The sequence below is a fragment of the Schistocerca cancellata genome, unplaced genomic scaffold (assembly GCF_023864275.1).
Source record: "Schistocerca cancellata isolate TAMUIC-IGC-003103 unplaced genomic scaffold, iqSchCanc2.1 HiC_scaffold_436, whole genome shotgun sequence".
NCBI lineage: Eukaryota > Metazoa > Arthropoda > Insecta > Orthoptera > Acrididae > Schistocerca > Schistocerca cancellata.
In genome coordinates this window covers 21,291-46,606 of record NW_026046453.1, presented here as the reverse complement: position 1 = coordinate 46,606, position 25,316 = coordinate 21,291, and the positions used below count along the sequence as shown (strand labels likewise).

General features: G+C 54.0%; 59 non-coding genes across 59 annotated transcripts; all 59 read right to left on the bottom strand.

The window, feature by feature from the left end:
* Window positions 1–102: 102 nt before the first annotated feature.
* On the bottom strand, window positions 103–184 carry Trnal-cag (transfer RNA leucine (anticodon CAG)). Its single transcript has one exon. It is a non-coding gene; the product is annotated as a tRNA-Leu (tRNA).
* An 80-nt stretch (window positions 185–264) lies between these two features.
* Trnal-aag (transfer RNA leucine (anticodon AAG)) lies at window positions 265–346 on the bottom strand. Its single transcript has one exon. It is a non-coding gene; the product is annotated as a tRNA-Leu (tRNA).
* Window positions 347–635: 289 nt separating this feature from the next.
* Trnah-gug (transfer RNA histidin (anticodon GUG)) lies at window positions 636–707 on the bottom strand. The gene has a single exon. It is a non-coding gene; the product is annotated as a tRNA-His (tRNA).
* Window positions 708–1,403: 696 nt separating this feature from the next.
* Trnal-cag (transfer RNA leucine (anticodon CAG)) lies at window positions 1,404–1,485 on the bottom strand. The gene has a single exon. It is a non-coding gene; the product is annotated as a tRNA-Leu (tRNA).
* An 81-nt stretch (window positions 1,486–1,566) lies between these two features.
* Window positions 1,567–1,648, bottom strand: Trnal-aag (transfer RNA leucine (anticodon AAG)). The gene has a single exon. It is a non-coding gene; the product is annotated as a tRNA-Leu (tRNA).
* A 288-nt stretch (window positions 1,649–1,936) lies between these two features.
* On the bottom strand, window positions 1,937–2,008 carry Trnah-gug (transfer RNA histidin (anticodon GUG)). The gene has a single exon. It is a non-coding gene; the product is annotated as a tRNA-His (tRNA).
* Window positions 2,009–2,703: 695 nt separating this feature from the next.
* On the bottom strand, window positions 2,704–2,785 carry Trnal-cag (transfer RNA leucine (anticodon CAG)). The gene has a single exon. It is a non-coding gene; the product is annotated as a tRNA-Leu (tRNA).
* An 80-nt stretch (window positions 2,786–2,865) lies between these two features.
* Window positions 2,866–2,947, bottom strand: Trnal-aag (transfer RNA leucine (anticodon AAG)). The gene has a single exon. It is a non-coding gene; the product is annotated as a tRNA-Leu (tRNA).
* Window positions 2,948–3,236: 289 nt separating this feature from the next.
* Window positions 3,237–3,308, bottom strand: Trnah-gug (transfer RNA histidin (anticodon GUG)). Its single transcript has one exon. It is a non-coding gene; the product is annotated as a tRNA-His (tRNA).
* Window positions 3,309–4,003: 695 nt separating this feature from the next.
* On the bottom strand, window positions 4,004–4,085 carry Trnal-cag (transfer RNA leucine (anticodon CAG)). Its single transcript has one exon. It is a non-coding gene; the product is annotated as a tRNA-Leu (tRNA).
* An 80-nt stretch (window positions 4,086–4,165) lies between these two features.
* Trnal-aag (transfer RNA leucine (anticodon AAG)) lies at window positions 4,166–4,247 on the bottom strand. The gene has a single exon. It is a non-coding gene; the product is annotated as a tRNA-Leu (tRNA).
* A 289-nt stretch (window positions 4,248–4,536) lies between these two features.
* Window positions 4,537–4,608, bottom strand: Trnah-gug (transfer RNA histidin (anticodon GUG)). The gene has a single exon. It is a non-coding gene; the product is annotated as a tRNA-His (tRNA).
* Window positions 4,609–5,303: 695 nt separating this feature from the next.
* Trnal-cag (transfer RNA leucine (anticodon CAG)) lies at window positions 5,304–5,385 on the bottom strand. The gene has a single exon. It is a non-coding gene; the product is annotated as a tRNA-Leu (tRNA).
* An 80-nt stretch (window positions 5,386–5,465) lies between these two features.
* On the bottom strand, window positions 5,466–5,547 carry Trnal-aag (transfer RNA leucine (anticodon AAG)). The gene has a single exon. It is a non-coding gene; the product is annotated as a tRNA-Leu (tRNA).
* A 289-nt stretch (window positions 5,548–5,836) lies between these two features.
* On the bottom strand, window positions 5,837–5,908 carry Trnah-gug (transfer RNA histidin (anticodon GUG)). The gene has a single exon. It is a non-coding gene; the product is annotated as a tRNA-His (tRNA).
* Window positions 5,909–6,603: 695 nt separating this feature from the next.
* On the bottom strand, window positions 6,604–6,685 carry Trnal-cag (transfer RNA leucine (anticodon CAG)). Its single transcript has one exon. It is a non-coding gene; the product is annotated as a tRNA-Leu (tRNA).
* An 80-nt stretch (window positions 6,686–6,765) lies between these two features.
* On the bottom strand, window positions 6,766–6,847 carry Trnal-aag (transfer RNA leucine (anticodon AAG)). Its single transcript has one exon. It is a non-coding gene; the product is annotated as a tRNA-Leu (tRNA).
* A 289-nt stretch (window positions 6,848–7,136) lies between these two features.
* Trnah-gug (transfer RNA histidin (anticodon GUG)) lies at window positions 7,137–7,208 on the bottom strand. The gene has a single exon. It is a non-coding gene; the product is annotated as a tRNA-His (tRNA).
* A 695-nt stretch (window positions 7,209–7,903) lies between these two features.
* Window positions 7,904–7,985, bottom strand: Trnal-cag (transfer RNA leucine (anticodon CAG)). The gene has a single exon. It is a non-coding gene; the product is annotated as a tRNA-Leu (tRNA).
* An 80-nt stretch (window positions 7,986–8,065) lies between these two features.
* Trnal-aag (transfer RNA leucine (anticodon AAG)) lies at window positions 8,066–8,147 on the bottom strand. The gene has a single exon. It is a non-coding gene; the product is annotated as a tRNA-Leu (tRNA).
* A 289-nt stretch (window positions 8,148–8,436) lies between these two features.
* On the bottom strand, window positions 8,437–8,508 carry Trnah-gug (transfer RNA histidin (anticodon GUG)). Its single transcript has one exon. It is a non-coding gene; the product is annotated as a tRNA-His (tRNA).
* A 695-nt stretch (window positions 8,509–9,203) lies between these two features.
* Trnal-cag (transfer RNA leucine (anticodon CAG)) lies at window positions 9,204–9,285 on the bottom strand. The gene has a single exon. It is a non-coding gene; the product is annotated as a tRNA-Leu (tRNA).
* Window positions 9,286–9,365: 80 nt separating this feature from the next.
* On the bottom strand, window positions 9,366–9,447 carry Trnal-aag (transfer RNA leucine (anticodon AAG)). The gene has a single exon. It is a non-coding gene; the product is annotated as a tRNA-Leu (tRNA).
* A 289-nt stretch (window positions 9,448–9,736) lies between these two features.
* Window positions 9,737–9,808, bottom strand: Trnah-gug (transfer RNA histidin (anticodon GUG)). The gene has a single exon. It is a non-coding gene; the product is annotated as a tRNA-His (tRNA).
* A 695-nt stretch (window positions 9,809–10,503) lies between these two features.
* On the bottom strand, window positions 10,504–10,585 carry Trnal-cag (transfer RNA leucine (anticodon CAG)). Its single transcript has one exon. It is a non-coding gene; the product is annotated as a tRNA-Leu (tRNA).
* Window positions 10,586–10,665: 80 nt separating this feature from the next.
* Window positions 10,666–10,747, bottom strand: Trnal-aag (transfer RNA leucine (anticodon AAG)). Its single transcript has one exon. It is a non-coding gene; the product is annotated as a tRNA-Leu (tRNA).
* Window positions 10,748–11,036: 289 nt separating this feature from the next.
* On the bottom strand, window positions 11,037–11,108 carry Trnah-gug (transfer RNA histidin (anticodon GUG)). Its single transcript has one exon. It is a non-coding gene; the product is annotated as a tRNA-His (tRNA).
* A 695-nt stretch (window positions 11,109–11,803) lies between these two features.
* On the bottom strand, window positions 11,804–11,885 carry Trnal-cag (transfer RNA leucine (anticodon CAG)). Its single transcript has one exon. It is a non-coding gene; the product is annotated as a tRNA-Leu (tRNA).
* An 80-nt stretch (window positions 11,886–11,965) lies between these two features.
* Window positions 11,966–12,047, bottom strand: Trnal-aag (transfer RNA leucine (anticodon AAG)). Its single transcript has one exon. It is a non-coding gene; the product is annotated as a tRNA-Leu (tRNA).
* Window positions 12,048–12,336: 289 nt separating this feature from the next.
* Window positions 12,337–12,408, bottom strand: Trnah-gug (transfer RNA histidin (anticodon GUG)). The gene has a single exon. It is a non-coding gene; the product is annotated as a tRNA-His (tRNA).
* A 695-nt stretch (window positions 12,409–13,103) lies between these two features.
* On the bottom strand, window positions 13,104–13,185 carry Trnal-cag (transfer RNA leucine (anticodon CAG)). Its single transcript has one exon. It is a non-coding gene; the product is annotated as a tRNA-Leu (tRNA).
* An 80-nt stretch (window positions 13,186–13,265) lies between these two features.
* Window positions 13,266–13,347, bottom strand: Trnal-aag (transfer RNA leucine (anticodon AAG)). The gene has a single exon. It is a non-coding gene; the product is annotated as a tRNA-Leu (tRNA).
* A 289-nt stretch (window positions 13,348–13,636) lies between these two features.
* Trnah-gug (transfer RNA histidin (anticodon GUG)) lies at window positions 13,637–13,708 on the bottom strand. Its single transcript has one exon. It is a non-coding gene; the product is annotated as a tRNA-His (tRNA).
* A 695-nt stretch (window positions 13,709–14,403) lies between these two features.
* Window positions 14,404–14,485, bottom strand: Trnal-cag (transfer RNA leucine (anticodon CAG)). The gene has a single exon. It is a non-coding gene; the product is annotated as a tRNA-Leu (tRNA).
* An 80-nt stretch (window positions 14,486–14,565) lies between these two features.
* On the bottom strand, window positions 14,566–14,647 carry Trnal-aag (transfer RNA leucine (anticodon AAG)). The gene has a single exon. It is a non-coding gene; the product is annotated as a tRNA-Leu (tRNA).
* A 289-nt stretch (window positions 14,648–14,936) lies between these two features.
* On the bottom strand, window positions 14,937–15,008 carry Trnah-gug (transfer RNA histidin (anticodon GUG)). Its single transcript has one exon. It is a non-coding gene; the product is annotated as a tRNA-His (tRNA).
* A 695-nt stretch (window positions 15,009–15,703) lies between these two features.
* Trnal-cag (transfer RNA leucine (anticodon CAG)) lies at window positions 15,704–15,785 on the bottom strand. The gene has a single exon. It is a non-coding gene; the product is annotated as a tRNA-Leu (tRNA).
* An 80-nt stretch (window positions 15,786–15,865) lies between these two features.
* On the bottom strand, window positions 15,866–15,947 carry Trnal-aag (transfer RNA leucine (anticodon AAG)). The gene has a single exon. It is a non-coding gene; the product is annotated as a tRNA-Leu (tRNA).
* A 289-nt stretch (window positions 15,948–16,236) lies between these two features.
* On the bottom strand, window positions 16,237–16,308 carry Trnah-gug (transfer RNA histidin (anticodon GUG)). The gene has a single exon. It is a non-coding gene; the product is annotated as a tRNA-His (tRNA).
* Window positions 16,309–17,003: 695 nt separating this feature from the next.
* Trnal-cag (transfer RNA leucine (anticodon CAG)) lies at window positions 17,004–17,085 on the bottom strand. The gene has a single exon. It is a non-coding gene; the product is annotated as a tRNA-Leu (tRNA).
* Window positions 17,086–17,165: 80 nt separating this feature from the next.
* Window positions 17,166–17,247, bottom strand: Trnal-aag (transfer RNA leucine (anticodon AAG)). The gene has a single exon. It is a non-coding gene; the product is annotated as a tRNA-Leu (tRNA).
* Window positions 17,248–17,536: 289 nt separating this feature from the next.
* Trnah-gug (transfer RNA histidin (anticodon GUG)) lies at window positions 17,537–17,608 on the bottom strand. Its single transcript has one exon. It is a non-coding gene; the product is annotated as a tRNA-His (tRNA).
* Window positions 17,609–18,303: 695 nt separating this feature from the next.
* Window positions 18,304–18,385, bottom strand: Trnal-cag (transfer RNA leucine (anticodon CAG)). Its single transcript has one exon. It is a non-coding gene; the product is annotated as a tRNA-Leu (tRNA).
* An 80-nt stretch (window positions 18,386–18,465) lies between these two features.
* On the bottom strand, window positions 18,466–18,547 carry Trnal-aag (transfer RNA leucine (anticodon AAG)). The gene has a single exon. It is a non-coding gene; the product is annotated as a tRNA-Leu (tRNA).
* A 289-nt stretch (window positions 18,548–18,836) lies between these two features.
* Trnah-gug (transfer RNA histidin (anticodon GUG)) lies at window positions 18,837–18,908 on the bottom strand. Its single transcript has one exon. It is a non-coding gene; the product is annotated as a tRNA-His (tRNA).
* Window positions 18,909–19,603: 695 nt separating this feature from the next.
* Trnal-cag (transfer RNA leucine (anticodon CAG)) lies at window positions 19,604–19,685 on the bottom strand. Its single transcript has one exon. It is a non-coding gene; the product is annotated as a tRNA-Leu (tRNA).
* An 80-nt stretch (window positions 19,686–19,765) lies between these two features.
* Window positions 19,766–19,847, bottom strand: Trnal-aag (transfer RNA leucine (anticodon AAG)). The gene has a single exon. It is a non-coding gene; the product is annotated as a tRNA-Leu (tRNA).
* Window positions 19,848–20,136: 289 nt separating this feature from the next.
* Trnah-gug (transfer RNA histidin (anticodon GUG)) lies at window positions 20,137–20,208 on the bottom strand. Its single transcript has one exon. It is a non-coding gene; the product is annotated as a tRNA-His (tRNA).
* Window positions 20,209–20,903: 695 nt separating this feature from the next.
* Trnal-cag (transfer RNA leucine (anticodon CAG)) lies at window positions 20,904–20,985 on the bottom strand. Its single transcript has one exon. It is a non-coding gene; the product is annotated as a tRNA-Leu (tRNA).
* An 80-nt stretch (window positions 20,986–21,065) lies between these two features.
* Window positions 21,066–21,147, bottom strand: Trnal-aag (transfer RNA leucine (anticodon AAG)). The gene has a single exon. It is a non-coding gene; the product is annotated as a tRNA-Leu (tRNA).
* Window positions 21,148–21,436: 289 nt separating this feature from the next.
* On the bottom strand, window positions 21,437–21,508 carry Trnah-gug (transfer RNA histidin (anticodon GUG)). The gene has a single exon. It is a non-coding gene; the product is annotated as a tRNA-His (tRNA).
* A 695-nt stretch (window positions 21,509–22,203) lies between these two features.
* Trnal-cag (transfer RNA leucine (anticodon CAG)) lies at window positions 22,204–22,285 on the bottom strand. The gene has a single exon. It is a non-coding gene; the product is annotated as a tRNA-Leu (tRNA).
* Window positions 22,286–22,365: 80 nt separating this feature from the next.
* On the bottom strand, window positions 22,366–22,447 carry Trnal-aag (transfer RNA leucine (anticodon AAG)). The gene has a single exon. It is a non-coding gene; the product is annotated as a tRNA-Leu (tRNA).
* Window positions 22,448–22,736: 289 nt separating this feature from the next.
* Window positions 22,737–22,808, bottom strand: Trnah-gug (transfer RNA histidin (anticodon GUG)). The gene has a single exon. It is a non-coding gene; the product is annotated as a tRNA-His (tRNA).
* Window positions 22,809–23,503: 695 nt separating this feature from the next.
* On the bottom strand, window positions 23,504–23,585 carry Trnal-cag (transfer RNA leucine (anticodon CAG)). The gene has a single exon. It is a non-coding gene; the product is annotated as a tRNA-Leu (tRNA).
* Window positions 23,586–23,665: 80 nt separating this feature from the next.
* Window positions 23,666–23,747, bottom strand: Trnal-aag (transfer RNA leucine (anticodon AAG)). Its single transcript has one exon. It is a non-coding gene; the product is annotated as a tRNA-Leu (tRNA).
* Window positions 23,748–24,036: 289 nt separating this feature from the next.
* Trnah-gug (transfer RNA histidin (anticodon GUG)) lies at window positions 24,037–24,108 on the bottom strand. The gene has a single exon. It is a non-coding gene; the product is annotated as a tRNA-His (tRNA).
* A 695-nt stretch (window positions 24,109–24,803) lies between these two features.
* Window positions 24,804–24,885, bottom strand: Trnal-cag (transfer RNA leucine (anticodon CAG)). The gene has a single exon. It is a non-coding gene; the product is annotated as a tRNA-Leu (tRNA).
* An 80-nt stretch (window positions 24,886–24,965) lies between these two features.
* Trnal-aag (transfer RNA leucine (anticodon AAG)) lies at window positions 24,966–25,047 on the bottom strand. Its single transcript has one exon. It is a non-coding gene; the product is annotated as a tRNA-Leu (tRNA).
* Between the last annotated feature and the right edge of the window lie 269 nt (window positions 25,048–25,316).

Here is a 25,316-nt window from a genome sequence, read left to right as displayed (position 1 = left end):
CCACGCACTGTGCTACGACAATTTAAGAAAGCGACGCTCACGCTTTGCTGCGCTATTTCCTTGGCGGCAATCAGTGCTCCTGTTTTCGAGACAGAAAAACGTTGGCAGCGATGGGATTCGAACCCACGCCTCCGAAGAGACTGGTGCCTGAAACCAGCGCCTTAGACCGCTCGGCCACGCTACCTCCGCGACGCGGCGGTCACAGGAGCTGCGTTCTACCGCACGAGAACACACCGCAAATGCACAAAAACGAGAAGTAAAAATTGGCAGCGGTGGGATTCGAACCCACGCCTCCGAAGAGACTGGTGCCTTAAACCAGCGCCTTAGACCGCTCGGCCACGCTACCTGCGCCATCGTTCTTCGCGTCTCCAGAAACCACTGCACGACACAGTTTCCTGTTCTGCTGCGACTGGCTGCTCATTCATCGTACCTCAAACAACTGCCCCTTTCGACTATAGATTTAACCTCTCAGGCAGCTACCCACGCTCTGGGGCGGCCGAATTTCTTGTTGATAATGAAATGGTAGTGCAACCTGCGGCCTGCGGAACATGAGTGAAAAATGATGGGAGCATTGTGATTTCAAACACTGGGTGACTATCACGATTGCAGCAACTGCCAGGCAAAACCTTCAAAATTGCCGTGACCAGGATTCGAACCTGGGTTATTGCGGCCACAACGCAATGTCCTAACCACTAGACGATCACGGCCACGGAGGCACCCTCGGAAGCAGGTGTCGCGACTGCACCTGCAAGATACACAGCAAAGCTCAGCCCACTGTGTCAGACGCGATCTTCGTTATATGTATATGAGCAAATGAACGTGCCTGCGCTGTTAGGACACTTACGAGAGTGGTTAGCTGCCTGGCAATGTCTTGCAGTCCTCCAAGTCAGTTGACCACAGGTACGTGCCCCGATAAGAGGTGGACAGGTGTCGCATCTCTCTCGCCGTCACTTGTGGCCGTGATTCATACTTAACGTACATTTCTGCAAGCGTCAGCGAAGCGTCAGTCGAGCAAAGTCGGGGACAAGTCGCATAAGAGGAGCAACAAAATGTGCACTTCCGGTACCGGGAATCGAACCCGGGCCTCGTGGGAGAGAGCCAGGTATCCCAGCCACTAGACGACACCGGATAACGACACAAGCGCTCCTCCAACAAACACGGCAAGCGTCCACCAGCTACTTGACGACAACTGCAAAAATTAACGTTTCCACTTTGTAGAGCGGCATGCTCGGGACGTATCTCGTGGAGACGAACGCCAGCAATCATGCGACCAAACTGCGCCGGTGAATGCTGTTGTTACACCACGCACTGTGCTACGACAATTTAAGAAAGCGACGCTCACGCTTTGCTGCGCTATTTCCTTGGCGGGCAATCAGTGCTCCTGTTTTCGAGACAGAAAACGTTGGCAGCGATGGGATTCGAACCCACGCCTCCGAAGAGACTGGTGCCTGAAACCAGCGCCTTAGACCGCTCGGCCACGCTACCTCCGCGACGCGGCGGTCACAGGAGCTGCGTTCTACCGCACGAGAACACACCGCAAATGCACAAAAACGAGAAGTAAAAAATTGGCAGCGGTGGGATTCGAACCCACGCCTCCGAAGAGACTGGTGCCTTAAACCAGCGCCTTAGACCGCTCGGCCACGCTACCTGCGCCATCGTTCTTCGCGTCTCCAGAAACCACTGCACGACACAGTTTCCTGTTCTGCTGCGACTGGCTGCTCATTCATCGTACCTCAAACAACTGCCCCTTTCGACTATAGATTTAACCTCTCAGGCAGCTACCCACGCTCTGGGCGGCCGAATTTCTTGTTGATAATGAAATGGTAGTGCAACCTGCGGCCTGCGGAACATGAGTGAAAAATGATGGGAGCATTGTGATTTCAAACACTGGGTGACTATCACGATTGCAGCAACTGCCAGGCAAAACCTTCAAAATTGCCGTGACCAGGATTCGAACCTGGGTTATTGCGGCCACAACGCAATGTCCTAACCACTAGACGATCACGGCCACGGAGGCACCCTCGGAAGCAGGTGTCGCGACTGCACCTGCAAGATACACAGCAAAGCTCAGCCCACTGTGTCAGACGCGATCTTCGTTATATGTATATGAGCAAATGAACGTGCCTGCGCTGTTAGGACACTTACGAGAGTGGTTAGCTGCCTGGCAATGTCTTGCAGTCCTCCAAGTCAGTTGACCACAGGTACGTGCCCCGATAAGAGGTGGACAGGTGTCGCATCTCTCTCGCCGTCACTTGTGGCCGTGATTCATACTTAACGTACATTTCTGCAAGCGTCAGCGAAGCGTCAGTCGAGCAAAGTCGGGACAAGTCGCATAAGAGGAGCAACAAAATGTGCACTTCCGGTACCGGGAATCGAACCCGGGCCTCGTGGGAGAGAGCCAGGTATCCCAGCCACTAGACGACACCGGATAACGACACAAGCGCTCCTCCAACAAACACGGCAAGCGTCCACCAGCTACTTGACGACAACTGCAAAAATTAACGTTTCCACTTTGTAGAGCGGCATGCTCGGGACGTATCTCGTGGAGACGAACGCCAGCAATCATGCGACCAAACTGCGCCGGTGAATGCTGTTGTTACACCACGCACTGTGCTACGACAATTTAAGAAAGCGACGCTCACGCTTTGCTGCGCTATTTCCTTGGCGGGCAATCAGTGCTCCTGTTTTCGAGACAGAAAACGTTGGCAGCGATGGGATTCGAACCCACGCCTCCGAAGAGACTGGTGCCTGAAACCAGCGCCTTAGACCGCTCGGCCACGCTACCTCCGCGACGCGGCGGTCACAGGAGCTGCGTTCTACCGCACGAGAACACACCGCAAATGCACAAAAACGAGAAGTAAAAATTGGCAGCGGTGGGATTCGAACCCACGCCTCCGAAGAGACTGGTGCCTTAAACCAGCGCCTTAGACCGCTCGGCCACGCTACCTGCGCCATCGTTCTTCGCGTCTCCAGAAACCACTGCACGACACAGTTTCCTGTTCTGCTGCGACTGGCTGCTCATTCATCGTACCTCAAACAACTGCCCCTTTCGACTATAGATTTAACCTCTCAGGCAGCTACCCACGCTCTGGGGCGGCCGAATTTCTTGTTGATAATGAAATGGTAGTGCAACCTGCGGCCTGCGGAACATGAGTGAAAAATGATGGGAGCATTGTGATTTCAAACACTGGGTGACTATCACGATTGCAGCAACTGCCAGGCAAAACCTTCAAAATTGCCGTGACCAGGATTCGAACCTGGGTTATTGCGGCCACAACGCAATGTCCTAACCACTAGACGATCACGGCCACGGAGGCACCCTCGGAAGCAGGTGTCGCGACTGCACCTGCAAGATACACAGCAAAGCTCAGCCCACTGTGTCAGACGCGATCTTCGTTATATGTATATGAGCAAATGAACGTGCCTGCGCTGTTAGGACACTTACGAGAGTGGTTAGCTGCCTGGCAATGTCTTGCAGTCCTCCAAGTCAGTTGACCACAGGTACGTGCCCCGATAAGAGGTGGACAGGTGTCGCATCTCTCTCGCCGTCACTTGTGGCCGTGATTCATACTTAACGTACATTTCTGCAAGCGTCAGCGAAGCGTCAGTCGAGCAAAGTCGGGACAAGTCGCATAAGAGGAGCAACAAAATGTGCACTTCCGGTACCGGGAATCGAACCCGGGCCTCGTGGGAGAGAGCCAGGTATCCCAGCCACTAGACGACACCGGATAACGACACAAGCGCTCCTCCAACAAACACGGCAAGCGTCCACCAGCTACTTGACGACAACTGCAAAAATTAACGTTTCCACTTTGTAGAGCGGCATGCTCGGGACGTATCTCGTGGAGACGAACGCCAGCAATCATGCGACCAAACTGCGCCGGTGAATGCTGTTGTTACACCACGCACTGTGCTACGACAATTTAAGAAAGCGACGCTCACGCTTTGCTGCGCTATTTCCTTGGCGGGCAATCAGTGCTCCTGTTTTCGAGACAGAAAACGTTGGCAGCGATGGGATTCGAACCCACGCCTCCGAAGAGACTGGTGCCTGAAACCAGCGCCTTAGACCGCTCGGCCACGCTACCTCCGCGACGCGGCGGTCACAGGAGCTGCGTTCTACCGCACGAGAACACACCGCAAATGCACAAAAACGAGAAGTAAAAATTGGCAGCGGTGGGATTCGAACCCACGCCTCCGAAGAGACTGGTGCCTTAAACCAGCGCCTTAGACCGCTCGGCCACGCTACCTGCGCCATCGTTCTTCGCGTCTCCAGAAACCACTGCACGACACAGTTTCCTGTTCTGCTGCGACTGGCTGCTCATTCATCGTACCTCAAACAACTGCCCCTTTCGACTATAGATTTAACCTCTCAGGCAGCTACCCACGCTCTGGGGCGGCCGAATTTCTTGTTGATAATGAAATGGTAGTGCAACCTGCGGCCTGCGGAACATGAGTGAAAAATGATGGGAGCATTGTGATTTCAAACACTGGGTGACTATCACGATTGCAGCAACTGCCAGGCAAAACCTTCAAAATTGCCGTGACCAGGATTCGAACCTGGGTTATTGCGGCCACAACGCAATGTCCTAACCACTAGACGATCACGGCCACGGAGGCACCCTCGGAAGCAGGTGTCGCGACTGCACCTGCAAGATACACAGCAAAGCTCAGCCCACTGTGTCAGACGCGATCTTCGTTATATGTATATGAGCAAATGAACGTGCCTGCGCTGTTAGGACACTTACGAGAGTGGTTAGCTGCCTGGCAATGTCTTGCAGTCCTCCAAGTCAGTTGACCACAGGTACGTGCCCCGATAAGAGGTGGACAGGTGTCGCATCTCTCTCGCCGTCACTTGTGGCCGTGATTCATACTTAACGTACATTTCTGCAAGCGTCAGCGAAGCGTCAGTCGAGCAAAGTCGGGACAAGTCGCATAAGAGGAGCAACAAAATGTGCACTTCCGGTACCGGGAATCGAACCCGGGCCTCGTGGGAGAGAGCCAGGTATCCCAGCCACTAGACGACACCGGATAACGACACAAGCGCTCCTCCAACAAACACGGCAAGCGTCCACCAGCTACTTGACGACAACTGCAAAAATTAACGTTTCCACTTTGTAGAGCGGCATGCTCGGGACGTATCTCGTGGAGACGAACGCCAGCAATCATGCGACCAAACTGCGCCGGTGAATGCTGTTGTTACACCACGCACTGTGCTACGACAATTTAAGAAAGCGACGCTCACGCTTTGCTGCGCTATTTCCTTGGCGGGCAATCAGTGCTCCTGTTTTCGAGACAGAAAACGTTGGCAGCGATGGGATTCGAACCCACGCCTCCGAAGAGACTGGTGCCTGAAACCAGCGCCTTAGACCGCTCGGCCACGCTACCTCCGCGACGCGGCGGTCACAGGAGCTGCGTTCTACCGCACGAGAACACACCGCAAATGCACAAAAACGAGAAGTAAAAATTGGCAGCGGTGGGATTCGAACCCACGCCTCCGAAGAGACTGGTGCCTTAAACCAGCGCCTTAGACCGCTCGGCCACGCTACCTGCGCCATCGTTCTTCGCGTCTCCAGAAACCACTGCACGACACAGTTTCCTGTTCTGCTGCGACTGGCTGCTCATTCATCGTACCTCAAACAACTGCCCCTTTCGACTATAGATTTAACCTCTCAGGCAGCTACCCACGCTCTGGGGCGGCCGAATTTCTTGTTGATAATGAAATGGTAGTGCAACCTGCGGCCTGCGGAACATGAGTGAAAAATGATGGGAGCATTGTGATTTCAAACACTGGGTGACTATCACGATTGCAGCAACTGCCAGGCAAAACCTTCAAAATTGCCGTGACCAGGATTCGAACCTGGGTTATTGCGGCCACAACGCAATGTCCTAACCACTAGACGATCACGGCCACGGAGGCACCCTCGGAAGCAGGTGTCGCGACTGCACCTGCAAGATACACAGCAAAGCTCAGCCCACTGTGTCAGACGCGATCTTCGTTATATGTATATGAGCAAATGAACGTGCCTGCGCTGTTAGGACACTTACGAGAGTGGTTAGCTGCCTGGCAATGTCTTGCAGTCCTCCAAGTCAGTTGACCACAGGTACGTGCCCCGATAAGAGGTGGACAGGTGTCGCATCTCTCTCGCCGTCACTTGTGGCCGTGATTCATACTTAACGTACATTTCTGCAAGCGTCAGCGAAGCGTCAGTCGAGCAAAGTCGGGACAAGTCGCATAAGAGGAGCAACAAAATGTGCACTTCCGGTACCGGGAATCGAACCCGGGCCTCGTGGGAGAGAGCCAGGTATCCCAGCCACTAGACGACACCGGATAACGACACAAGCGCTCCTCCAACAAACACGGCAAGCGTCCACCAGCTACTTGACGACAACTGCAAAAATTAACGTTTCCACTTTGTAGAGCGGCATGCTCGGGACGTATCTCGTGGAGACGAACGCCAGCAATCATGCGACCAAACTGCGCCGGTGAATGCTGTTGTTACACCACGCACTGTGCTACGACAATTTAAGAAAGCGACGCTCACGCTTTGCTGCGCTATTTCCTTGGCGGGCAATCAGTGCTCCTGTTTTCGAGACAGAAAACGTTGGCAGCGATGGGATTCGAACCCACGCCTCCGAAGAGACTGGTGCCTGAAACCAGCGCCTTAGACCGCTCGGCCACGCTACCTCCGCGACGCGGCGGTCACAGGAGCTGCGTTCTACCGCACGAGAACACACCGCAAATGCACAAAAACGAGAAGTAAAAATTGGCAGCGGTGGGATTCGAACCCACGCCTCCGAAGAGACTGGTGCCTTAAACCAGCGCCTTAGACCGCTCGGCCACGCTACCTGCGCCATCGTTCTTCGCGTCTCCAGAAACCACTGCACGACACAGTTTCCTGTTCTGCTGCGACTGGCTGCTCATTCATCGTACCTCAAACAACTGCCCCTTTCGACTATAGATTTAACCTCTCAGGCAGCTACCCACGCTCTGGGGCGGCCGAATTTCTTGTTGATAATGAAATGGTAGTGCAACCTGCGGCCTGCGGAACATGAGTGAAAAATGATGGGAGCATTGTGATTTCAAACACTGGGTGACTATCACGATTGCAGCAACTGCCAGGCAAAACCTTCAAAATTGCCGTGACCAGGATTCGAACCTGGGTTATTGCGGCCACAACGCAATGTCCTAACCACTAGACGATCACGGCCACGGAGGCACCCTCGGAAGCAGGTGTCGCGACTGCACCTGCAAGATACACAGCAAAGCTCAGCCCACTGTGTCAGACGCGATCTTCGTTATATGTATATGAGCAAATGAACGTGCCTGCGCTGTTAGGACACTTACGAGAGTGGTTAGCTGCCTGGCAATGTCTTGCAGTCCTCCAAGTCAGTTGACCACAGGTACGTGCCCCGATAAGAGGTGGACAGGTGTCGCATCTCTCTCGCCGTCACTTGTGGCCGTGATTCATACTTAACGTACATTTCTGCAAGCGTCAGCGAAGCGTCAGTCGAGCAAAGTCGGGACAAGTCGCATAAGAGGAGCAACAAAATGTGCACTTCCGGTACCGGGAATCGAACCCGGGCCTCGTGGGAGAGAGCCAGGTATCCCAGCCACTAGACGACACCGGATAACGACACAAGCGCTCCTCCAACAAACACGGCAAGCGTCCACCAGCTACTTGACGACAACTGCAAAAATTAACGTTTCCACTTTGTAGAGCGGCATGCTCGGGACGTATCTCGTGGAGACGAACGCCAGCAATCATGCGACCAAACTGCGCCGGTGAATGCTGTTGTTACACCACGCACTGTGCTACGACAATTTAAGAAAGCGACGCTCACGCTTTGCTGCGCTATTTCCTTGGCGGGCAATCAGTGCTCCTGTTTTCGAGACAGAAAACGTTGGCAGCGATGGGATTCGAACCCACGCCTCCGAAGAGACTGGTGCCTGAAACCAGCGCCTTAGACCGCTCGGCCACGCTACCTCCGCGACGCGGCGGTCACAGGAGCTGCGTTCTACCGCACGAGAACACACCGCAAATGCACAAAAACGAGAAGTAAAAATTGGCAGCGGTGGGATTCGAACCCACGCCTCCGAAGAGACTGGTGCCTTAAACCAGCGCCTTAGACCGCTCGGCCACGCTACCTGCGCCATCGTTCTTCGCGTCTCCAGAAACCACTGCACGACACAGTTTCCTGTTCTGCTGCGACTGGCTGCTCATTCATCGTACCTCAAACAACTGCCCCTTTCGACTATAGATTTAACCTCTCAGGCAGCTACCCACGCTCTGGGGCGGCCGAATTTCTTGTTGATAATGAAATGGTAGTGCAACCTGCGGCCTGCGGAACATGAGTGAAAAATGATGGGAGCATTGTGATTTCAAACACTGGGTGACTATCACGATTGCAGCAACTGCCAGGCAAAACCTTCAAAATTGCCGTGACCAGGATTCGAACCTGGGTTATTGCGGCCACAACGCAATGTCCTAACCACTAGACGATCACGGCCACGGAGGCACCCTCGGAAGCAGGTGTCGCGACTGCACCTGCAAGATACACAGCAAAGCTCAGCCCACTGTGTCAGACGCGATCTTCGTTATATGTATATGAGCAAATGAACGTGCCTGCGCTGTTAGGACACTTACGAGAGTGGTTAGCTGCCTGGCAATGTCTTGCAGTCCTCCAAGTCAGTTGACCACAGGTACGTGCCCCGATAAGAGGTGGACAGGTGTCGCATCTCTCTCGCCGTCACTTGTGGCCGTGATTCATACTTAACGTACATTTCTGCAAGCGTCAGCGAAGCGTCAGTCGAGCAAAGTCGGGACAAGTCGCATAAGAGGAGCAACAAAATGTGCACTTCCGGTACCGGGAATCGAACCCGGGCCTCGTGGGAGAGAGCCAGGTATCCCAGCCACTAGACGACACCGGATAACGACACAAGCGCTCCTCCAACAAACACGGCAAGCGTCCACCAGCTACTTGACGACAACTGCAAAAATTAACGTTTCCACTTTGTAGAGCGGCATGCTCGGGACGTATCTCGTGGAGACGAACGCCAGCAATCATGCGACCAAACTGCGCCGGTGAATGCTGTTGTTACACCACGCACTGTGCTACGACAATTTAAGAAAGCGACGCTCACGCTTTGCTGCGCTATTTCCTTGGCGGGCAATCAGTGCTCCTGTTTTCGAGACAGAAAACGTTGGCAGCGATGGGATTCGAACCCACGCCTCCGAAGAGACTGGTGCCTGAAACCAGCGCCTTAGACCGCTCGGCCACGCTACCTCCGCGACGCGGCGGTCACAGGAGCTGCGTTCTACCGCACGAGAACACACCGCAAATGCACAAAAACGAGAAGTAAAAATTGGCAGCGGTGGGATTCGAACCCACGCCTCCGAAGAGACTGGTGCCTTAAACCAGCGCCTTAGACCGCTCGGCCACGCTACCTGCGCCATCGTTCTTCGCGTCTCCAGAAACCACTGCACGACACAGTTTCCTGTTCTGCTGCGACTGGCTGCTCATTCATCGTACCTCAAACAACTGCCCCTTTCGACTATAGATTTAACCTCTCAGGCAGCTACCCACGCTCTGGGGCGGCCGAATTTCTTGTTGATAATGAAATGGTAGTGCAACCTGCGGCCTGCGGAACATGAGTGAAAAATGATGGGAGCATTGTGATTTCAAACACTGGGTGACTATCACGATTGCAGCAACTGCCAGGCAAAACCTTCAAAATTGCCGTGACCAGGATTCGAACCTGGGTTATTGCGGCCACAACGCAATGTCCTAACCACTAGACGATCACGGCCACGGAGGCACCCTCGGAAGCAGGTGTCGCGACTGCACCTGCAAGATACACAGCAAAGCTCAGCCCACTGTGTCAGACGCGATCTTCGTTATATGTATATGAGCAAATGAACGTGCCTGCGCTGTTAGGACACTTACGAGAGTGGTTAGCTGCCTGGCAATGTCTTGCAGTCCTCCAAGTCAGTTGACCACAGGTACGTGCCCCGATAAGAGGTGGACAGGTGTCGCATCTCTCTCGCCGTCACTTGTGGCCGTGATTCATACTTAACGTACATTTCTGCAAGCGTCAGCGAAGCGTCAGTCGAGCAAAGTCGGGACAAGTCGCATAAGAGGAGCAACAAAATGTGCACTTCCGGTACCGGGAATCGAACCCGGGCCTCGTGGGAGAGAGCCAGGTATCCCAGCCACTAGACGACACCGGATAACGACACAAGCGCTCCTCCAACAAACACGGCAAGCGTCCACCAGCTACTTGACGACAACTGCAAAAATTAACGTTTCCACTTTGTAGAGCGGCATGCTCGGGACGTATCTCGTGGAGACGAACGCCAGCAATCATGCGACCAAACTGCGCCGGTGAATGCTGTTGTTACACCACGCACTGTGCTACGACAATTTAAGAAAGCGACGCTCACGCTTTGCTGCGCTATTTCCTTGGCGGGCAATCAGTGCTCCTGTTTTCGAGACAGAAAACGTTGGCAGCGATGGGATTCGAACCCACGCCTCCGAAGAGACTGGTGCCTGAAACCAGCGCCTTAGACCGCTCGGCCACGCTACCTCCGCGACGCGGCGGTCACAGGAGCTGCGTTCTACCGCACGAGAACACACCGCAAATGCACAAAAACGAGAAGTAAAAATTGGCAGCGGTGGGATTCGAACCCACGCCTCCGAAGAGACTGGTGCCTTAAACCAGCGCCTTAGACCGCTCGGCCACGCTACCTGCGCCATCGTTCTTCGCGTCTCCAGAAACCACTGCACGACACAGTTTCCTGTTCTGCTGCGACTGGCTGCTCATTCATCGTACCTCAAACAACTGCCCCTTTCGACTATAGATTTAACCTCTCAGGCAGCTACCCACGCTCTGGGGCGGCCGAATTTCTTGTTGATAATGAAATGGTAGTGCAACCTGCGGCCTGCGGAACATGAGTGAAAAATGATGGGAGCATTGTGATTTCAAACACTGGGTGACTATCACGATTGCAGCAACTGCCAGGCAAAACCTTCAAAATTGCCGTGACCAGGATTCGAACCTGGGTTATTGCGGCCACAACGCAATGTCCTAACCACTAGACGATCACGGCCACGGAGGCACCCTCGGAAGCAGGTGTCGCGACTGCACCTGCAAGATACACAGCAAAGCTCAGCCCACTGTGTCAGACGCGATCTTCGTTATATGTATATGAGCAAATGAACGTGCCTGCGCTGTTAGGACACTTACGAGAGTGGTTAGCTGCCTGGCAATGTCTTGCAGTCCTCCAAGTCAGTTGACCACAGGTACGTGCCCCGATAAGAGGTGGACAGGTGTCGCATCTCTCTCGCCGTCACTTGTGGCCGTGATTCATACTTAACGTACATTTCTGCAAGCGTCAGCGAAGCGTCAGTCGAGCAAAGTCGGGACAAGTCGCATAAGAGGAGCAACAAAATGTGCACTTCCGGTACCGGGAATCGAACCCGGGCCTCGTGGGAGAGAGCCAGGTATCCCAGCCACTAGACGACACCGGATAACGACACAAGCGCTCCTCCAACAAACACGGCAAGCGTCCACCAGCTACTTGACGACAACTGCAAAAATTAACGTTTCCACTTTGTAGAGCGGCATGCTCGGGACGTATCTCGTGGAGACGAACGCCAGCAATCATGCGACCAAACTGCGCCGGTGAATGCTGTTGTTACACCACGCACTGTGCTACGACAATTTAAGAAAGCGACGCTCACGCTTTGCTGCGCTATTTCCTTGGCGGGCAATCAGTGCTCCTGTTTTCGAGACAGAAAACGTTGGCAGCGATGGGATTCGAACCCACGCCTCCGAAGAGACTGGTGCCTGAAACCAGCGCCTTAGACCGCTCGGCCACGCTACCTCCGCGACGCGGCGGTCACAGGAGCTGCGTTCTACCGCACGAGAACACACCGCAAATGCACAAAAACGAGAAGTAAAAATTGGCAGCGGTGGGATTCGAACCCACGCCTCCGAAGAGACTGGTGCCTTAAACCAGCGCCTTAGACCGCTCGGCCACGCTACCTGCGCCATCGTTCTTCGCGTCTCCAGAAACCACTGCACGACACAGTTTCCTGTTCTGCTGCGACTGGCTGCTCATTCATCGTACCTCAAACAACTGCCCCTTTCGACTATAGATTTAACCTCTCAGGCAGCTACCCACGCTCTGGGGCGGCCGAATTTCTTGTTGATAATGAAATGGTAGTGCAACCTGCGGCCTGCGGAACATGAGTGAAAAATGATGGGAGCATTGTGATTTCAAACACTGGGTGACTATCACGATTGCAGCAACTGCCAGGCAAAACCTTCAAAATTGCCGTGACCAGGATTCGAACCTGGGTTATTGCGGCCACAACGCAATGTCCTAACCACTAGACGATCACGGCCACGGAGGCACCCTCGGAAGCAGGTGTCGCGACTGCACCTGCAAGATACACAGCAAAGCTCAGCCCACTGTGTCAGACGCGATCTTCGTTATATGTATATGAGCAAATGAACGTGCCTGCGCTGTTAGGACACTTACGAGAGTGGTTAGCTGCCTGGCAATGTCTTGCAGTCCTCCAAGTCAGTTGACCACAGGTACGTGCCCCGATAAGAGGTGGACAGGTGTCGCATCTCTCTCGCCGTCACTTGTGGCCGTGATTCATACTTAACGTACATTTCTGCAAGCGTCAGCGAAGCGTCAGTCGAGCAAAGTCGGGACAAGTCGCATAAGAGGAGCAACAAAATGTGCACTTCCGGTACCGGGAATCGAACCCGGGCCTCGTGGGAGAGAGCCAGGTATCCCAGCCACTAGACGACACCGGATAACGACACAAGCGCTCCTCCAACAAACACGGCAAGCGTCCACCAGCTACTTGACGACAACTGCAAAAATTAACGTTTCCACTTTGTAGAGCGGCATGCTCGGGACGTATCTCGTGGAGACGAACGCCAGCAATCATGCGACCAAACTGCGCCGGTGAATGCTGTTGTTACACCACGCACTGTGCTACGACAATTTAAGAAAGCGACGCTCACGCTTTGCTGCGCTATTTCCTTGGCGGGCAATCAGTGCTCCTGTTTTCGAGACAGAAAACGTTGGCAGCGATGGGATTCGAACCCACGCCTCCGAAGAGACTGGTGCCTGAAACCAGCGCCTTAGACCGCTCGGCCACGCTACCTCCGCGACGCGGCGGTCACAGGAGCTGCGTTCTACCGCACGAGAACACACCGCAAATGCACAAAAACGAGAAGTAAAAATTGGCAGCGGTGGGATTCGAACCCACGCCTCCGAAGAGACTGGTGCCTTAAACCAGCGCCTTAGACCGCTCGGCCACGCTACCTGCGCCATCGTTCTTCGCGTCTCCAGAAACCACTGCACGACACAGTTTCCTGTTCTGCTGCGACTGGCTGCTCATTCATCGTACCTCAAACAACTGCCCCTTTCGACTATAGATTTAACCTCTCAGGCAGCTACCCACGCTCTGGGGCGGCCGAATTTCTTGTTGATAATGAAATGGTAGTGCAACCTGCGGCCTGCGGAACATGAGTGAAAAATGATGGGAGCATTGTGATTTCAAACACTGGGTGACTATCACGATTGCAGCAACTGCCAGGCAAAACCTTCAAAATTGCCGTGACCAGGATTCGAACCTGGGTTATTGCGGCCACAACGCAATGTCCTAACCACTAGACGATCACGGCCACGGAGGCACCCTCGGAAGCAGGTGTCGCGACTGCACCTGCAAGATACACAGCAAAGCTCAGCCCACTGTGTCAGACGCGATCTTCGTTATATGTATATGAGCAAATGAACGTGCCTGCGCTGTTAGGACACTTACGAGAGTGGTTAGCTGCCTGGCAATGTCTTGCAGTCCTCCAAGTCAGTTGACCACAGGTACGTGCCCCGATAAGAGGTGGACAGGTGTCGCATCTCTCTCGCCGTCACTTGTGGCCGTGATTCATACTTAACGTACATTTCTGCAAGCGTCAGCGAAGCGTCAGTCGAGCAAAGTCGGGACAAGTCGCATAAGAGGAGCAACAAAATGTGCACTTCCGGTACCGGGAATCGAACCCGGGCCTCGTGGGAGAGAGCCAGGTATCCCAGCCACTAGACGACACCGGATAACGACACAAGCGCTCCTCCAACAAACACGGCAAGCGTCCACCAGCTACTTGACGACAACTGCAAAAATTAACGTTTCCACTTTGTAGAGCGGCATGCTCGGGACGTATCTCGTGGAGACGAACGCCAGCAATCATGCGACCAAACTGCGCCGGTGAATGCTGTTGTTACACCACGCACTGTGCTACGACAATTTAAGAAAGCGACGCTCACGCTTTGCTGCGCTATTTCCTTGGCGGGCAATCAGTGCTCCTGTTTTCGAGACAGAAAACGTTGGCAGCGATGGGATTCGAACCCACGCCTCCGAAGAGACTGGTGCCTGAAACCAGCGCCTTAGACCGCTCGGCCACGCTACCTCCGCGACGCGGCGGTCACAGGAGCTGCGTTCTACCGCACGAGAACACACCGCAAATGCACAAAAACGAGAAGTAAAAATTGGCAGCGGTGGGATTCGAACCCACGCCTCCGAAGAGACTGGTGCCTTAAACCAGCGCCTTAGACCGCTCGGCCACGCTACCTGCGCCATCGTTCTTCGCGTCTCCAGAAACCACTGCACGACACAGTTTCCTGTTCTGCTGCGACTGGCTGCTCATTCATCGTACCTCAAACAACTGCCCCTTTCGACTATAGATTTAACCTCTCAGGCAGCTACCCACGCTCTGGGGCGGCCGAATTTCTTGTTGATAATGAAATGGTAGTGCAACCTGCGGCCTGCGGAACATGAGTGAAAAATGATGGGAGCATTGTGATTTCAAACACTGGGTGACTATCACGATTGCAGCAACTGCCAGGCAAAACCTTCAAAATTGCCGTGACCAGGATTCGAACCTGGGTTATTGCGGCCACAACGCAATGTCCTAACCACTAGACGATCACGGCCACGGAGGCACCCTCGGAAGCAGGTGTCGCGACTGCACCTGCAAGATACACAGCAAAGCTCAGCCCACTGTGTCAGACGCGATCTTCGTTATATGTATATGAGCAAATGAACGTGCCTGCGCTGTTAGGACACTTACGAGAGTGGTTAGCTGCCTGGCAATGTCTTGCAGTCCTCCAAGTCAGTTGACCACAGGTACGTGCCCCGATAAGAGGTGGACAGGTGTCGCATCTCTCTCGCCGTCACTTGTGGCCGTGATTCATACTTAACGTACATTTCTGCAAGCGTCAGCGAAGCGTCAGTCGAGCAAAGTCGGGACAAGTCGCATAAGAGGAGCAACAAAATGTGCACTTCCGGTACCGGGAATCGAACCCGGGCCTCGTGGGAGAGAGCCAGGTATCCCAGCCACTAGACGACACCGGATAACGACACAAGCGCTCCTCCAACAAACACGGCAAGCGTCCACCAGCTACTTGACGACAACTGCAAAAATTAACGTTTCCACTTTGTAGAGCGGCATGCTCGGGACGTATCTCGTGGAGACGAACGCCAGCAATCATGCGACCAAACTGCGCCGGTGAATGCTGTTGTTACACCACGCACTGTGCTACGACAATTTAAGAAAGCGACGCTCACGCTTTGCTGCGCTATTTCCTTGGCGGGCAATCAGTGCTCCTGTTTTCGAGACAGAAAACGTTGGCAGCGATGGGATTCGAACCCACGCCTCCGAAGAGACTGGTGCCTGAAACCAGCGCCTTAGACCGCTCGGCCACGCTACCTCCGCGACGCGGCGGTCACAGGAGCTGCGTTCTACCGCACGAGAACACACCGCAAATGCACAAAAACGAGAAGTAAAAATTGGCAGCGGTGGGATTCGAACCCACGCCTCCGAAGAGACTGGTGCCTTAAACCAGCGCCTTAGACCGCTCGGCCACGCTACCTGCGCCATCGTTCTTCGCGTCTCCAGAAACCACTGCACGACACAGTTTCCTGTTCTGCTGCGACTGGCTGCTCATTCATCGTACCTCAAACAACTGCCCCTTTCGACTATAGATTTAACCTCTCAGGCAGCTACCCACGCTCTGGGGCGGCCGAATTTCTTGTTGATAATGAAATGGTAGTGCAACCTGCGGCCTGCGGAACATGAGTGAAAAATGATGGGAGCATTGTGATTTCAAACACTGGGTGACTATCACGATTGCAGCAACTGCCAGGCAAAACCTTCAAAATTGCCGTGACCAGGATTCGAACCTGGGTTATTGCGGCCACAACGCAATGTCCTAACCACTAGACGATCACGGCCACGGAGGCACCCTCGGAAGCAGGTGTCGCGACTGCACCTGCAAGATACACAGCAAAGCTCAGCCCACTGTGTCAGACGCGATCTTCGTTATATGTATATGAGCAAATGAACGTGCCTGCGCTGTTAGGACACTTACGAGAGTGGTTAGCTGCCTGGCAATGTCTTGCAGTCCTCCAAGTCAGTTGACCACAGGTACGTGCCCCGATAAGAGGTGGACAGGTGTCGCATCTCTCTCGCCGTCACTTGTGGCCGTGATTCATACTTAACGTACATTTCTGCAAGCGTCAGCGAAGCGTCAGTCGAGCAAAGTCGGGACAAGTCGCATAAGAGGAGCAACAAAATGTGCACTTCCGGTACCGGGAATCGAACCCGGGCCTCGTGGGAGAGAGCCAGGTATCCCAGCCACTAGACGACACCGGATAACGACACAAGCGCTCCTCCAACAAACACGGCAAGCGTCCACCAGCTACTTGACGACAACTGCAAAAATTAACGTTTCCACTTTGTAGAGCGGCATGCTCGGGACGTATCTCGTGGAGACGAACGCCAGCAATCATGCGACCAAACTGCGCCGGTGAATGCTGTTGTTACACCACGCACTGTGCTACGACAATTTAAGAAAGCGACGCTCACGCTTTGCTGCGCTATTTCCTTGGCGGGCAATCAGTGCTCCTGTTTTCGAGACAGAAAACGTTGGCAGCGATGGGATTCGAACCCACGCCTCCGAAGAGACTGGTGCCTGAAACCAGCGCCTTAGACCGCTCGGCCACGCTACCTCCGCGACGCGGCGGTCACAGGAGCTGCGTTCTACCGCACGAGAACACACCGCAAATGCACAAAAACGAGAAGTAAAAATTGGCAGCGGTGGGATTCGAACCCACGCCTCCGAAGAGACTGGTGCCTTAAACCAGCGCCTTAGACCGCTCGGCCACGCTACCTGCGCCATCGTTCTTCGCGTCTCCAGAAACCACTGCACGACACAGTTTCCTGTTCTGCTGCGACTGGCTGCTCATTCATCGTACCTCAAACAACTGCCCCTTTCGACTATAGATTTAACCTCTCAGGCAGCTACCCACGCTCTGGGGCGGCCGAATTTCTTGTTGATAATGAAATGGTAGTGCAACCTGCGGCCTGCGGAACATGAGTGAAAAATGATGGGAGCATTGTGATTTCAAACACTGGGTGACTATCACGATTGCAGCAACTGCCAGGCAAAACCTTCAAAATTGCCGTGACCAGGATTCGAACCTGGGTTATTGCGGCCACAACGCAATGTCCTAACCACTAGACGATCACGGCCACGGAGGCACCCTCGGAAGCAGGTGTCGCGACTGCACCTGCAAGATACACAGCAAAGCTCAGCCCACTGTGTCAGACGCGATCTTCGTTATATGTATATGAGCAAATGAACGTGCCTGCGCTGTTAGGACACTTACGAGAGTGGTTAGCTGCCTGGCAATGTCTTGCAGTCCTCCAAGTCAGTTGACCACAGGTACGTGCCCCGATAAGAGGTGGACAGGTGTCGCATCTCTCTCGCCGTCACTTGTGGCCGTGATTCATACTTAACGTACATTTCTGCAAGCGTCAGCGAAGCGTCAGTCGAGCAAAGTCGGGACAAGTCGCATAAGAGGAGCAACAAAATGTGCACTTCCGGTACCGGGAATCGAACCCGGGCCTCGTGGGAGAGAGCCAGGTATCCCAGCCACTAGACGACACCGGATAACGACACAAGCGCTCCTCCAACAAACACGGCAAGCGTCCACCAGCTACTTGACGACAACTGCAAAAATTAACGTTTCCACTTTGTAGAGCGGCATGCTCGGGACGTATCTCGTGGAGACGAACGCCAGCAATCATGCGACCAAACTGCGCCGGTGAATGCTGTTGTTACACCACGCACTGTGCTACGACAATTTAAGAAAGCGACGCTCACGCTTTGCTGCGCTATTTCCTTGGCGGGCAATCAGTGCTCCTGTTTTCGAGACAGAAAACGTTGGCAGCGATGGGATTCGAACCCACGCCTCCGAAGAGACTGGTGCCTGAAACCAGCGCCTTAGACCGCTCGGCCACGCTACCTCCGCGACGCGGCGGTCACAGGAGCTGCGTTCTATCGCACGAGAACACACCGCAAATGCACAAAAACGAGAAGTAAAAATTGGCAGCGGTGGGATTCGAACCCACGCCTCCGAAGAGACTGGTGCCTTAAACCAGCGCCTTAGACCGCTCGGCCACGCTACCTGCGCCATCGTTCTTCGCGTCTCCAGAAACCACTGCACGACACAGTTTCCTGTTCTGCTGCGACTGGCTGCTCATTCATCGTACCTCAAACAACTGCCCCTTTCGACTATAGATTTAACCTCTCAGGCAGCTACCCACGCTCTGGGGCGGCCGAATTTCTTGTTGATAATGAAATGGTAGTGCAACCTGCGGCCTGCGGAACATGAGTGAAAAATGATGGGAGCATTGTGATTTCAAACACTGGGTGACTATCACGATTGCAGCAACTGCCAGGCAAAACCTTCAAAATTGCCGTGACCAGGATTCGAACCTGGGTTATTGCGGCCACAACGCAATGTCCTAACCACTAGACGATCACGGCCACGGAGGCACCCTCGGAAGCAGGTGTCGCGACTGCACCTGCAAGATACACAGCAAAGCTCAGCCCACTGTGTCAGACGCGATCTTCGTTATATGTATATGAGCAAATGAACGTGCCTGCGCTGTTAGGACACTTACGAGAGTGGTTAGCTGCCTGGCAATGTCTTGCAGTCCTCCAAGTCAGTTGACCACAGGTACGTGCCCCGATAAGAGGTGGACAGGTGTCGCATCTCTCTCGCCGTCACTTGTGGCCGTGATTCATACTTAACGTACATTTCTGCAAGCGTCAGCGAAGCGTCAGTCGAGCAAAGTCGGGACAAGTCGCATAAGAGGAGCAACAAAATGTGCACTTCCGGTACCGGGAATCGAACCCGGGCCTCGTGGGAGAGAGCCAGGTATCCCAGCCACTAGACGACACCGGATAACGACACAAGCGCTCCTCCAACAAACACGGCAAGCGTCCACCAGCTACTTGACGACAACTGCAAAAATTAACGTTTCCACTTTGTAGAGCGGCATGCTCGGGACGTATCTCGTGGAGACGAACGCCAGCAATCATGCGACCAAACTGCGCCGGTGAATGCTGTTGTTACACCACGCACTGTGCTACGACAATTTAAGAAAGCGACGCTCACGCTTTGCTGCGCTATTTCCTTGGCGGGCAATCAGTGCTCCTGTTTTCGAGACAGAAAACGTTGGCAGCGATGGGATTCGAACCCACGCCTCCGAAGAGACTGGTGCCTGAAACCAGCGCCTTAGACCGCTCGGCCACGCTACCTCCGCGACGCGGCGGTCACAGGAGCTGCGTTCTACCGCACGAGAACACACCGCAAATGCACAAAAACGAGAAGTAAAAATTGGCAGCGGTGGGATTCGAACCCACGCCTCCGAAGAGACTGGTGCCTTAAACCAGCGCCTTAGACCGCTCGGCCACGCTACCTGCGCCATCGTTCTTCGCGTCTCCAGAAACCACTGCACGACACAGTTTCCTGTTCTGCTGCGACTGGCTGCTCATTCATCGTACCTCAAACAACTGCCCCTTTCGACTATAGATTTAACCTCTCAGGCAGCTACCCACGCTCTGGGGCGGCCGAATTTCTTGTTGATAATGAAATGGTAGTGCAACCTGCGGCCTGCGGAACATGAGTGAAAAATGATGGGAGCATTGTGATTTCAAACACTGGGTGACTATCACGATTGCAGCAACTGCCAGGCAAAACCTTCAAAATTGCCGTGACCAGGATTCGAACCTGGGTTATTGCGGCCACAACGCAATGTCCTAACCACTAGACGATCACGGCCACGGAGGCACCCTCGGAAGCAGGTGTCGCGACTGCACCTGCAAGATACACAGCAAAGCTCAGCCCACTGTGTCAGACGCGATCTTCGTTATATGTATATGAGCAAATGAACGTGCCTGCGCTGTTAGGACACTTACGAGAGTGGTTAGCTGCCTGGCAATGTCTTGCAGTCCTCCAAGTCAGTTGACCACAGGTACGTGCCCCGATAAGAGGTGGACAGGTGTCGCATCTCTCTCGCCGTCACTTGTGGCCGTGATTCATACTTAACGTACATTTCTGCAAGCGTCAGCGAAGCGTCAGTCGAGCAAAGTCGGGACAAGTCGCATAAGAGGAGCAACAAAATGTGCACTTCCGGTACCGGGAATCGAACCCGGGCCTCGTGGGAGAGAGCCAGGTATCCCAGCCACTAGACGACACCGGATAACGACACAAGCGCTCCTCCAACAAACACGGCAAGCGTCCACCAGCTACTTGACGACAACTGCAAAAATTAACGTTTCCACTTTGTAGAGCGGCATGCTCGGGACGTATCTCGTGGAGACGAACGCCAGCAATCATGCGACCAAACTGCGCCGGTGAATGCTGTTGTTACACCACGCACTGTGCTACGACAATTTAAGAAAGCGACGCTCACGCTTTGCTGCGCTATTTCCTTGGCGGGCAATCAGTGCTCCTGTTTTCGAGACAGAAAACGTTGGCAGCGATGGGATTCGAACCCACGCCTCCGAAGAGACTGGTGCCTGAAACCAGCGCCTTAGACCGCTCGGCCACGCTACCTCCGCGACGCGGCGGTCACAGGAGCTGCGTTCTACCGCACGAGAACACACCGCAAATGCACAAAAACGAGAAGTAAAAATTGGCAGCGGTGGGATTCGAACCCACGCCTCCGAAGAGACTGGTGCCTTAAACCAGCGCCTTAGACCGCTCGGCCACGCTACCTGCGCCATCGTTCTTCGCGTCTCCAGAAACCACTGCACGACACAGTTTCCTGTTCTGCTGCGACTGGCTGCTCATTCATCGTACCTCAAACAACTGCCCCTTTCGACTATAGATTTAACCTCTCAGGCAGCTACCCACGCTCTGGGGCGGCCGAATTTCTTGTTGATAATGAAATGGTAGTGCAACCTGCGGCCTGCGGAACATGAGTGAAAAATGATGGGAGCATTGTGATTTCAAACACTGGGTGACTATCACGATTGCAGCAACTGCCAGGCAAAACCTTCAAAATTGCCGTGACCAGGATTCGAACCTGGGTTATTGCGGCCACAACGCAATGTCCTAACCACTAGACGATCACGGCCACGGAGGCACCCTCGGAAGCAGGTGTCGCGACTGCACCTGCAAGATACACAGCAAAGCTCAGCCCACTGTGTCAGACGCGATCTTCGTTATATGTATATGAGCAAATGAACGTGCCTGCGCTGTTAGGACACTTACGAGAGTGGTTAGCTGCCTGGCAATGTCTTGCAGTCCTCCAAGTCAGTTGACCACAGGTACGTGCCCCGATAAGAGGTGGACAGGTGTCGCATCTCTCTCGCCGTCACTTGTGGCCGTGATTCATACTTAACGTACATTTCTGCAAGCGTCAGCGAAGCGTCAGTCGAGCAAAGTCGGGACAAGTCGCATAAGAGGAGCAACAAAATGTGCACTTCCGGTACCGGGAATCGAACCCGGGCCTCGTGGGAGAGAGCCAGGTATCCCAGCCACTAGACGACACCGGATAACGACACAAGCGCTCCTCCAACAAACACGGCAAGCGTCCACCAGCTACTTGACGACAACTGCAAAAATTAACGTTTCCACTTTGTAGAGCGGCATGCTCGGGACGTATCTCGTGGAGACGAACGCCAGCAATCATGCGACCAAACTGCGCCGGTGAATGCTGTTGTTACACCACGCACTGTGCTACGACAATTTAAGAAAGCGACGCTCACGCTTTGCTGCGCTATTTCCTTGGCGGGCAATCAGTGCTCCTGTTTTCGAGACAGAAAACGTTGGCAGCGATGGGATTCGAACCCACGCCTCCGAAGAGACTGGTGCCTGAAACCAGCGCCTTAGACCGCTCGGCCACGCTACCTCCGCGACGCGGCGGTCACAGGAGCTGCGTTCTACCGCACGAGAACACACCGCAAATGCACAAAAACGAGAAGTAAAAATTGGCAGCGGTGGGATTCGAACCCACGCCTCCGAAGAGACTGGTGCCTTAAACCAGCGCCTTAGACCGCTCGGCCACGCTACCTGCGCCATCGTTCTTCGCGTCTCCAGAAACCACTGCACGACACAGTTTCCTGTTCTGCTGCGACTGGCTGCTCATTCATCGTACCTCAAACAACTGCCCCTTTCGACTATAGATTTAACCTCTCAGGCAGCTACCCACGCTCTGGGGCGGCCGAATTTCTTGTTGATAATGAAATGGTAGTGCAACCTGCGGCCTGCGGAACATGAGTGAAAAATGATGGGAGCATTGTGATTTCAAACACTGGGTGACTATCACGATTGCAGCAACTGCCAGGCAAAACCTTCAAAATTGCCGTGACCAGGATTCGAACCTGGGTTATTGCGGCCACAACGCAATGTCCTAACCACTAGACGATCACGGCCACGGAGGCACCCTCGGAAGCAGGTGTCGCGACTGCACCTGCAAGATACACAGCAAAGCTCAGCCCACTGTGTCAGACGCGATCTTCGTTATATGTATATGAGCAAATGAACGTGCCTGCGCTGTTAGGACACTTACGAGAGTGGTTAGCTGCCTGGCAATGTCTTGCAGTCCTCCAAGTCAGTTGACCACAGGTACGTGCCCCGATAAGAGGTGGACAGGTGTCGCATCTCTCTCGCCGTCACTTGTGGCCGTGATTCATACTTAACGTACATTTCTGCAAGCGTCAGCGAAGCGTCAGTCGAGCAAAGTCGGGACAAGTCGCATAAGAGGAGCAACAAAATGTGCACTTCCGGTACCGGGAATCGAACCCGGGCCTCGTGGGAGAGAGCCAGGTATCCCAGCCACTAGACGACACCGGATAACGACACAAGCGCTCCTCCAACAAACACGGCAAGCGTCCACCAGCTACTTGACGACAACTGCAAAAATTAACGTTTCCACTTTGTAGAGCGGCATGCTCGGGACGTATCTCGTGGAGACGAACGCCAGCAATCATGCGACCAAACTGCGCCGGTGAATGCTGTTGTTACACCACGCACTGTGCTACGACAATTTAAGAAAGCGACGCTCACGCTTTGCTGCGCTATTTCCTTGGCGGGCAATCAGTGCTCCTGTTTTCGAGACAGAAAACGTTGGCAGCGATGGGATTCGAACCCACGCCTCCGAAGAGACTGGTGCCTGAAACCAGCGCCTTAGACCGCTCGGCCACGCTACCTCCGCGACGCGGCGGTCACAGGAGCTGCGTTCTACCGCACGAGAACACACCGCAAATGCACAAAAACGAGAAGTAAAAATTGGCAGCGGTGGGATTCGAACCCACGCCTCCGAAGAGACTGGTGCCTTAAACCAGCGCCTTAGACCGCTCGGCCACGCTACCTGCGCCATCGTTCTTCGCGTCTCCAGAAACCACTGCACGACACAGTTTCCTGTTCTGCTGCGACTGGCTGCTCATTCATCGTACCTCAAACAACTGCCCCTTTCGACTATAGATTTAACCTCTCAGGCAGCTACCCACGCTCTGGGGCGGCCGAATTTCTTGTTGATAATGAAATGGTAGTGCAACCTGCGGCCTGCGGAACATGAGTGAAAAATGATGGGAGCATTGTGATTTCAAACACTGGGTGACTATCACGATTGCAGCAACTGCCAGGCAAAACCTTCAAAATTGCCGTGACCAGGATTCGAACCTGGGTTATTGCGGCCACAACGCAATGTCCTAACCACTAGACGATCACGGCCACGGAGGCACCCTCGGAAGCAGGTGTCGCGACTGCACCTGCAAGATACACAGCAAAGCTCAGCCCACTGTGTCAGACGCGATCTTCGTTATATGTATATGAGCAAATGAACGTGCCTGCGCTGTTAGGACACTTACGAGAGTGGTTAGCTGCCTGGCAATGTCTTGCAGTCCTCCAAGTCAGTTGACCACAGGTACGTGCCCCGATAAGAGGTGGACAGGTGTCGCATCTCTCTCGCCGTCACTTGTGGCCGTGATTCATACTTAACGTACATTTCTGCAAGCGTCAGCGAAGCGTCAGTCGAGCAAAGTCGGGACAAGTCGCATAAGAGGAGCAACAAAATGTGCACTTCCGGTACCGGGAATCGAACCCGGGCCTCGTGGGAGAGAGCCAGGTATCCCAGCCACTAGACGACACCGGATAACGACACAAGCGCTCCTCCAACAAACACGGCAAGCGTCCACCAGCTACTTGACGACAACTGCAAAAATTAACGTTTCCACTTTGTAGAGCGGCATGCTCGGGACGTATCTCGTGGAGACGAACGCCAGCAATCATGCGACCAAACTGCGCCGGTGAATGCTGTTGTTACACCACGCACTGTGCTACGACAATTTAAGAAAGCGACGCTCACGCTTTGCTGCGCTATTTCCTTGGCGGGCAATCAGTGCTCCTGTTTTCGAGACAGAAAACGTTGGCAGCGATGGGATTCGAACCCACGCCTCCGAAGAGACTGGTGCCTGAAACCAGCGCCTTAGACCGCTCGGCCACGCTACCTCCGCGACGCGGCGGTCACAGGAGCTGCGTTCTACCGCACGAGAACACACCGCAAATGCACAAAAACGAGAAGTAAAAATTGGCAGCGGTGGGATTCGAACCCACGCCTCCGAAGAGACTGGTGCCTTAAACCAGCGCCTTAGACCGCTCGGCCACGCTACCTGCGCCATCGTTCTTCGCGTCTCCAGAAACCACTGCACGACACAGTTTCCTGTTCTGCTGCGACTGGCTGCTCATTCATCGTACCTCAAACAACTGCCCCTTTCGACTATAGATTTAACCTCTCAGGCAGCTACCCACGCTCTGGGGCGGCCGAATTTCTTGTTGATAATGAAATGGTAGTGCAACCTGCGGCCTGCGGAACATGAGTGAAAAATGATGGGAGCATTGTGATTTCAAACACTGGGTGACTATCACGATTGCAGCAACTG